General features: G+C 50.3%; 1 protein-coding gene across 1 annotated transcript in view; it reads left to right on the top strand.

Moving 5' to 3' along the window:
• DISP3 (dispatched RND transporter family member 3) overlaps positions 1–7,351 on the top strand; it is a 43,838-nt gene that overhangs the window by 2,194 nt on the left and 34,293 nt on the right. The gene's annotated exons all lie outside the window — the stretch shown is intronic.

Here is a 7,351-nt window from a genome sequence, read left to right as displayed (position 1 = left end):
ATGAGGTAGTGGAAGGAGCGCGGGAGAGCAAGCGGGGAGCCCTGGGTCCTAGTCTCAGCTTGGCCACGTGCCAACTGTGTCCTTGGGCAAATTTCTTTCTCTGAGCCTCAGGCTTCCCATCTGTACGAGAACAGGGTTTGTCCAGGTACCTTCAGAGTCTCTTTTTGACCTTAATAATGTGGAACATTGGAGTCTCTTGAATGTGGGTGGGACTGAAAATCGTGGTTCTAACTCCAGAGGTTGTGGTACCTTCCCCTTCCTCAGAGCAGCCACCACCGGTGAAATCATCCTGTCCTGTGAGCAATGGATGTTCGGATGATTTCCTTTATAGGACCAGAGATGTTAATTTTCTCGAGGTCACACAGCTGAAACAATCTCCATTGGGGCAGGCATTGATTCTACTGTCAGTATATCCTCTGGATAAACCACTGGTTCTGCTGGCAGATGCTTGGGGAATGAACGAATAAACAAATTAATGAATAAAAGAGTAGAGACTTCAACCTGGATCTCCCTACCCCCGGAGCCTTGGGATTATGGTTTAAGCCCTTTTCCCTGATAGTTTAGACACGTCTCCCTTGTCTCCCCATCTCTCCTGAAAGGTCATTCGAAGGCAGATGGAGTCGTCAAAAAACCCTTCCTCCCTTAAGGCCAACTCTGGGCTGATCGTAAATGAACACAGAGAAGTTTTAGAGTCCCTGCCTGGTGGGTGGGGGCTTGGCGATCAGCCCAAAGTCCCTAAGACTCAACCAAGTAAGCTGTCCATGGCAGCTGGCCAGGATCTGAGGCCAGAAGGGAAGACAGTCATCGCTACCATTTGGCTGAGCAACCACTTCCCACAGACCCATGAGCTGAGTACTGTAAAAATCAGCTTTACAGATGAGCAAAGTGAGATGATGAAAGATGAGGTGGTTTCTCTACAGGCAAACAGTTGGCCACTGTCAGTCATAAAGATAAGCATCCCAAAAATGGTGGGGATGTTGGCAGTGGTGGTCGATAATAACATTGTTGGTGTTGATAATGATGGTAGCATAATTATGATTGGAGGTTTGATGATTGGGCTCTTTGATACGCTTTCCCTGCTTTGAAATTGTTTACCCTCTTAAACCTCGTGTATTTCTCCCCTCGCCTAACTATGGAGAAACCAAGGGCTGGGACAGTGAGATGGAGGTGTCCAGTTGTCGATCAGTTCCAGCTGAGGAGGAGGGCTTGTCATTTGAAATCTTCTTCGTCCTGCCCACCCTCCCCCACCCAAGCACATCTCCTGCCAGAGTAGCCAGGAGCAGTGTCAAAACACCCTTCCAAGCTGGGTTCCAAATGCAAAGCCCAGGGAAAATAAATAAAGAGAGCAGTGCCCGCCCGAAATAGAAACATGTATCAACTCACAAATATGCATGTTTTCCAAAAGTCGCATTTCACGGGCAGACAGTGCGGCTCATGCTCCAGCTGCTCGACAAAGGCTGGAGGCATGGATGCTGCTGGGATCAGTCCAAGGAAAGTGGCAGAGCCTCCCCCAGCGAGCTTACACCCTGCTTGGGGTGTAAGGCCAGACTGGAAGGCCAGGCAGCCATGCTCCCGCTCCTCACCAGCTGGAAGGTACAGGGGTGGGGGGATTGCAATTATTATGTGTCTATGTGGTAAGCAAAGCTCTTTGGAAATGGGCAGCAGATCAGGCTGATGGCCTCGGGTCCTCCGCCTTACAATGGGAGCAGCAGGCTGGTAATAACAATATGGATAATAATAGCTGCATTTGTTGAGTATCTACTACGTGCCATGGGCTAAACATTTACACGTATTATCTCACTTAACCTTGCAACCATCTCATGACATGCGAACTGTTATCCCCATTTAATATATGGGAAAACCAAGGCTCAGAGAAGTGAAGAGGCTTGCCCAAGGCCATGCAGCTAGCAGAGACCAAGTCGGGATCAGATTTTGATCTGAATGAAGCAAGAGGCCCTATTTTGCCCAGTGCTCTGCATCATGTCACACGTATTATCTCACTTAACCTTGCAACCATCTCATGACATGCGAACTGTTATCCCCATTTAATATATGGGAAAACCAAGGCTCAGAGAAGTGAAGAGGCTTGCCCAAGGCCATGCAGCTAGCAGAGACCAAGTCGGGATCAGATTTTGATCTGAATGAAGCAAGAGCCCCTATTTTGCCCAGTACTCTGCATCGTGTCTAGTATTCATTCATTCATTCAATAAATTTTTTGTATGTGTGGAGAAACCCATTTACATGATAGTTTTCAAAAGAATGTAAATTCCTCTGCCGCCTGGGTCAGAGGCAAAAAATCGTACTGTCACCTGAGTTTAGCTCTGGCCATCCCTCAGTGGCCCAGGATGGGTATCTGACACTTCTGAGCTAGGTCTACATCTCAGGTTCTGTTCCCAACCCGTCTGCCTAGGTGATGGGCTCAGGTGGGATCCCCACTCTGAAGCTTGGACTGTGAAAGGTAATTGAACTCCGTAAGAGGTCAGGGCTGCATGAGGCCTCGGCAGATGGAAAAATGACTTACTTCAGAGAGGATAGATGAGTTGCCCAGCACCACACAGCACGTTGGTGGCAGAGTCTGAATCTCATAATCCCAAACTGGCGTGCCACGTAGCCAGGCTCGCTACATGTGTGGGAAGCGTCCAAACCGCCCCGGCGAAGGGGGCTGAACCAGTGCAGGCAGTAAACCTAACACTTCCCTTCCGAGCGCAGAGGGGCAATGCAGCTGCTTTCACTGCCTTCTCCTCCGCATCCCTCCGACATATGGCCTATCCCAGCTCCCCACCTAGTCGTCATCATGAACAGCACTAGCAAATACAGAACATTTGCCATGTGCCAAGCACTGTGCTAAATGCTTCACACATATTAATTGCTATGATCCCTACAGCAGCCCTAAGGTCTTCTTATTACACTTCACATCGAAGGAACTGACGCTAGAGAGGTTGACTCACCTGCCTAAGGTCTCACAGCTAGTAAAGGGACAGGTGGGGTCCGTGGAGCAGGTTTACTCTGGGGGCAAGAGAGGAGGTTTGGAAGCAAAGCCAGGGGAAGGAGGAGCTGATGGACAGCAGCAAGCTATTTATATTACACCTTCTGGCCTTGTCACGCTTGCTGGCATTTGTGCTGGCAGAAGCTATGTCTCTGCCAAAACCTGGAAGTAAGAAGCCTGGTACAGGGTCCTGGGACCAGCCCCTGGGGGGACATAATCTGGGTGTTTCTCCCTGAACTCGGAGGAAGACCCCACTAGGTATGCAGAACCCCTTGATCCTGGCATCCCCTTCCTCCCTCTTTGTTCCTCGGAGGGAACCAAGCTAGGAACCTAGGAAATTCGGAAAAAGCTGTTGGGTGGGAAGATTAGGGTTTGCTGCATGCAGTGAGCTTGACCCTTGGGAATAAGGAGGTGGTGGGACAATGGGAAGGGCTGGCTTGGATTCAGGTGCCAGCAGGGGCCATGCAGGTCTCTATTAGGGGGCACTCTTTGGAACCAGTGGTGTCCCAGGAGACAGTGTCCAGAAGCTTAAACCTCCTCTACTAAAAAAGGCATTCTCCTTCATCTCCCATCCCCAGTGGCTGCCTGAGCAGCCCCACCGTGTGCCAGGTTCTAGGCATGCTGAAATGGGAAAGCCTTAGTCTCTGTACTTGTAGAGCTCACCAGAGTCTCCAGTCCCTGCCCTTGTACTTCCTGTCCAGAGCAGAGATTAGGGATGATAAGTGATAGTTTACCCAGTTCCCCCACCGGAAGTAGACCCAGGTGTCCACTGGGACTCAGAGGACATAATCTAGGCAAGTGGTCATTCCAGGGTCAGGAGGAAATTTTCCTAGGAGTGGTACCTGCAATGTACCTGAGTGCTCTCCTCAGCTTGATGTCTTGTGGGGAGAGGGATGCAGTAGGGAAGGCTCATTCTTGCCTAGCCATCTGCCGAGGCATCTGACACATACTGGCACCTGGATGATGAATCTTTTGCCAAACCTTGTTAATAAAAGAGACGTGACTGCCAGCTGGAAGCCACTCCTGTCATGAAGGAGAATGTGGTGATCTTCTTGTCTCTGGGAAAGGCAGCCTAACGGGGCTTGGAGTTGGGACAATTGTGGCAAGCTGGTGATCCTAGAATGTTTGGAGATGAATACTGTGTGTTTCCCCCACACTGCATTGGCCTTTGCACTGTCCTAGAGGATTTATCATGTTCTTAGCTGGGAGAGTTTTGCAGGGTGATCACCCGATGATAACCATGATTGTAATAATGGCCAACATATTTTTAATGTTTACTACCTGCCAGGCACTGGGCTTAGAGCTTTATAGGCATTATCATTCCATCCTACCAGCCCTATGAGAGAGTTGCCATTATCATTCCATTTTAAGGATGAGAAATGTGAAGTACAGAGAGGCTGAGCAGCTTCCTAGTAAGCGATAGAGACAAGACTCAAACCCAGGCAAGTTGGCCCCAGGTGCCGTAAGCACAGCCACCGTACAATGATGAGGCTACATTTTGGCCTTTATACTAACTTGATTTGAGTCTTTAAGGATGAGCATGATTGAAACCAAAATACCTTTTGGATCCTTCAGTAATCTGGGTAATTTGTACATACGGACTCAAGCTGCGTCCCAGTTGACAGAGTGACGTGTGTTGACTGTTTCTTGACTGCCAAGCAACCTAGTAGATCACTTCTCAGATGTCCAGATGTGGGCAACATCTGGCAGACTGGCAGGACTTTTCTGGATGTCACCCAGATGTTTCCCCTTTTCACTCCATGTAAATGCAGCTGGGACTCACATCCTTCTGCATACGCTTGTACGTGGGAAGTTCCTGGTTGAAAAGTATTCACCAGTTTTAAAACATCATCTTGTGATTTCACAAAGGCAGGATGTTGGTTTCGGTTCCTCTCTGCAATCCAGGCCTGAGGGACATTAGGTTAAACCAGAGAAAAATCAGGCTTTGGGAAAGTGTCAGCAGCTAAAGGAGAAAACCCCTCCTTTTCTTCAGTCAAGAAAGCTGAGACAAGGTTGGCCGGCGAAGAGCATTGCAGGCAAGTAGCTGCTGCATGTTCTCTGCAAGGGTTCCTGACTTTCTAACCATATCCTCCAGTAGCTTCGAGCAGATGGTCTCAGAGTAACAGAGCTAGCATTGGTGATGAACAGGGACATGTCAGCCAAGAGGCATTCTTGGGCGTTTATGGACATGAGAGTAGATCTGAGGTGAGAATGTTCACACAGCCTTCGGGAGGAAAGGGGTTTGAGACACCACAAAGTTAAGCTAAGGGTGATTTAACAGAAAGTTCTTATTTTATATAACGAGGACCAACGAGTGAATGAATTAAGACTATGAATGAATGAATAAGTGAATGAATGAATTGGTAAATGGAAGAATTTGTGAATGGGGCTGATGGACTTTGACAGCCAGGACCTTGATTTGATGGGGCCTGACCTGACTCCAAGTACTGACCAAGGAAAGGGTCCTGTCCTTGTCCCCTGGAACACCCTTCAGCTCAGGGTCAGGGAAAGATAGGCTGAACCTTGAACCTTGCCCTCTCACTGCACGCCCCACCCGCACCCCATTCTGCAGACCCTCTTCTGGCTCCTGGCCCTGGCAGGGTTGGAACCCGGGCAGCTGCAAAGCTGACGGAGGCTGCAGCCCCCACACCCTGAGAAATCTGCAGCCTTCTTCACCTTCCCTGCTGCCCCCGTAGCCCTAAGTCACCCCATCTCCTCTTGTTACACTTCTGTGTCTGGCCCTTTGGGGACTCCAAATGGCACAACTGGGAGATACCTGGAAGCTCATTGAATCCAACCCTCCCATTTGACAGAAGGGTAAACTGAGGCCCAGGGGAGAGGAAAGACTTGCCCAAGGTCACAAGCAAATGGGAGACAGAACTCCATTATTGTGGAGAAATTAGGAGTGTTCCCACTAGACTTAGGATAACACTGTACCGTTTAGTAGGGTGGGGGTGGGACAGAAGGGGTCTGCGATTCTTGAGCCCAGATAGCTTCACTGGGTCTCTGTCTCTGGGGCCAGGAATAGCAGTTCTTAGTTCCTAGGATCCTGAATCTCTCACGCATTTTACAGGAAAGGCAGCAGAGCTTGCGGGGGAGGGGCGTTGGTGGTACTGGGAATCTGCTCTCCATCCTGGGCCCTCTCCTTCAGCTGCTCAGCACTGACCCTCGACCCCCGTCTCTGTAAGCAGCTGCAACACGTGGAAGATGGGCTGAGGCTGGGGGCTAGTGTTAGACACCCCCGTCTGGCAGGGACCTCTGTGCTGGCCCCAGGTGTGGAGGGGTACTGAGTACACATCCGGGGCTGACCATCCTCCTTCCCATATACTCCCGAGCATCAACCCACATTGTAGCCAGGAAGCCCTTCCCCAGAGCCACTGACCTGTGCAGGCGCTGAAGGGGCATTTCTACCTAGACACCCCAAATCGTGAAGTTGGGTGCCAGTCCCTGATGCTTCTCTCCTTCCTGCCCCAGAGCCTGCCACACAGCCAGGGCTGTGGCCAGAATGACTGGCCAGAATGATTCCGGGGCCAGACCCTGAGAGTGTGTGTGCATATGCGTGTGTGCATGAGTGTGCGTGTGTGCGTGCCAGCAGAGTTTGAGAGGGTTGGCTCTAGAACTCTGGGAGCTTTCAAACACGGAAGACTCAAATAAAATCTAATATAGTGGGAAGAGTGCTGAGCTTATCAGAAATCAGGTTCAAATAAATCTCTTTACATCTCTTAGCTTCGGTTTTCTTGTTTGCAAATTGGAAATAATTCCTAAGACTAGAAAACCTATACAAAAATGATCTACAGGCTGTAAGGTGCTGCACAGATGCAGTATCATTCAATCTCCCAGGATGAGAGTATCAATGACAGGAAGAGAATGGCTCTGGCTTGAGGACACAAGGGCCTGAGTAGCCTCTAGCATCTCCTTGCCATGCTCCTTCTATCTGGTGATGGCCTCCTGTGCCCTCCACAAGCCCAGGCAGCAGGGGCTGGGGGAGCCCCAAGTTCTCAGAGCGAGAGATTTGCCCTTATCTCACTTTCTTTCTAGGCAGTGAGGCGGAGGGTACAGCCCCTTCCCAGATCTCCACCCCAGACCAGTCACGGTGGCCCCTTGGGGGGGCTCGAGTACTTTGCATTATGTGCCTTTTTATCTCTCAGCTTCCAGTTTACCCTCAAGCTTCTCTTTTGTAGTATGGGACTGAGGAGAGTCTTGCAACATCCCCGGACCCACGGATGTGGTCCGGATGTGCTGCGGGGAGGGGGGATAGTGGTTTCCGAAGCTTTCCCCTAAGAACCGACAGGTGGCCAGCTGCTGCGTCCCAGCGAAGCCGAAGGCATCCAGCATATGCTCTTCAGCGGCTCCTGCCTCTTGGAG

The sequence above is a fragment of the Pteropus alecto genome, unplaced genomic scaffold (genome assembly GCF_000325575.1).
Source record: "Pteropus alecto unplaced genomic scaffold, ASM32557v1 scaffold125, whole genome shotgun sequence".
Lineage (NCBI taxonomy): Eukaryota > Metazoa > Chordata > Mammalia > Chiroptera > Pteropodidae > Pteropus > Pteropus alecto.
The sequence above is the reverse complement of the archived record's forward strand: the minus strand, read 5'-3'. Positions and strand labels throughout refer to the sequence as shown.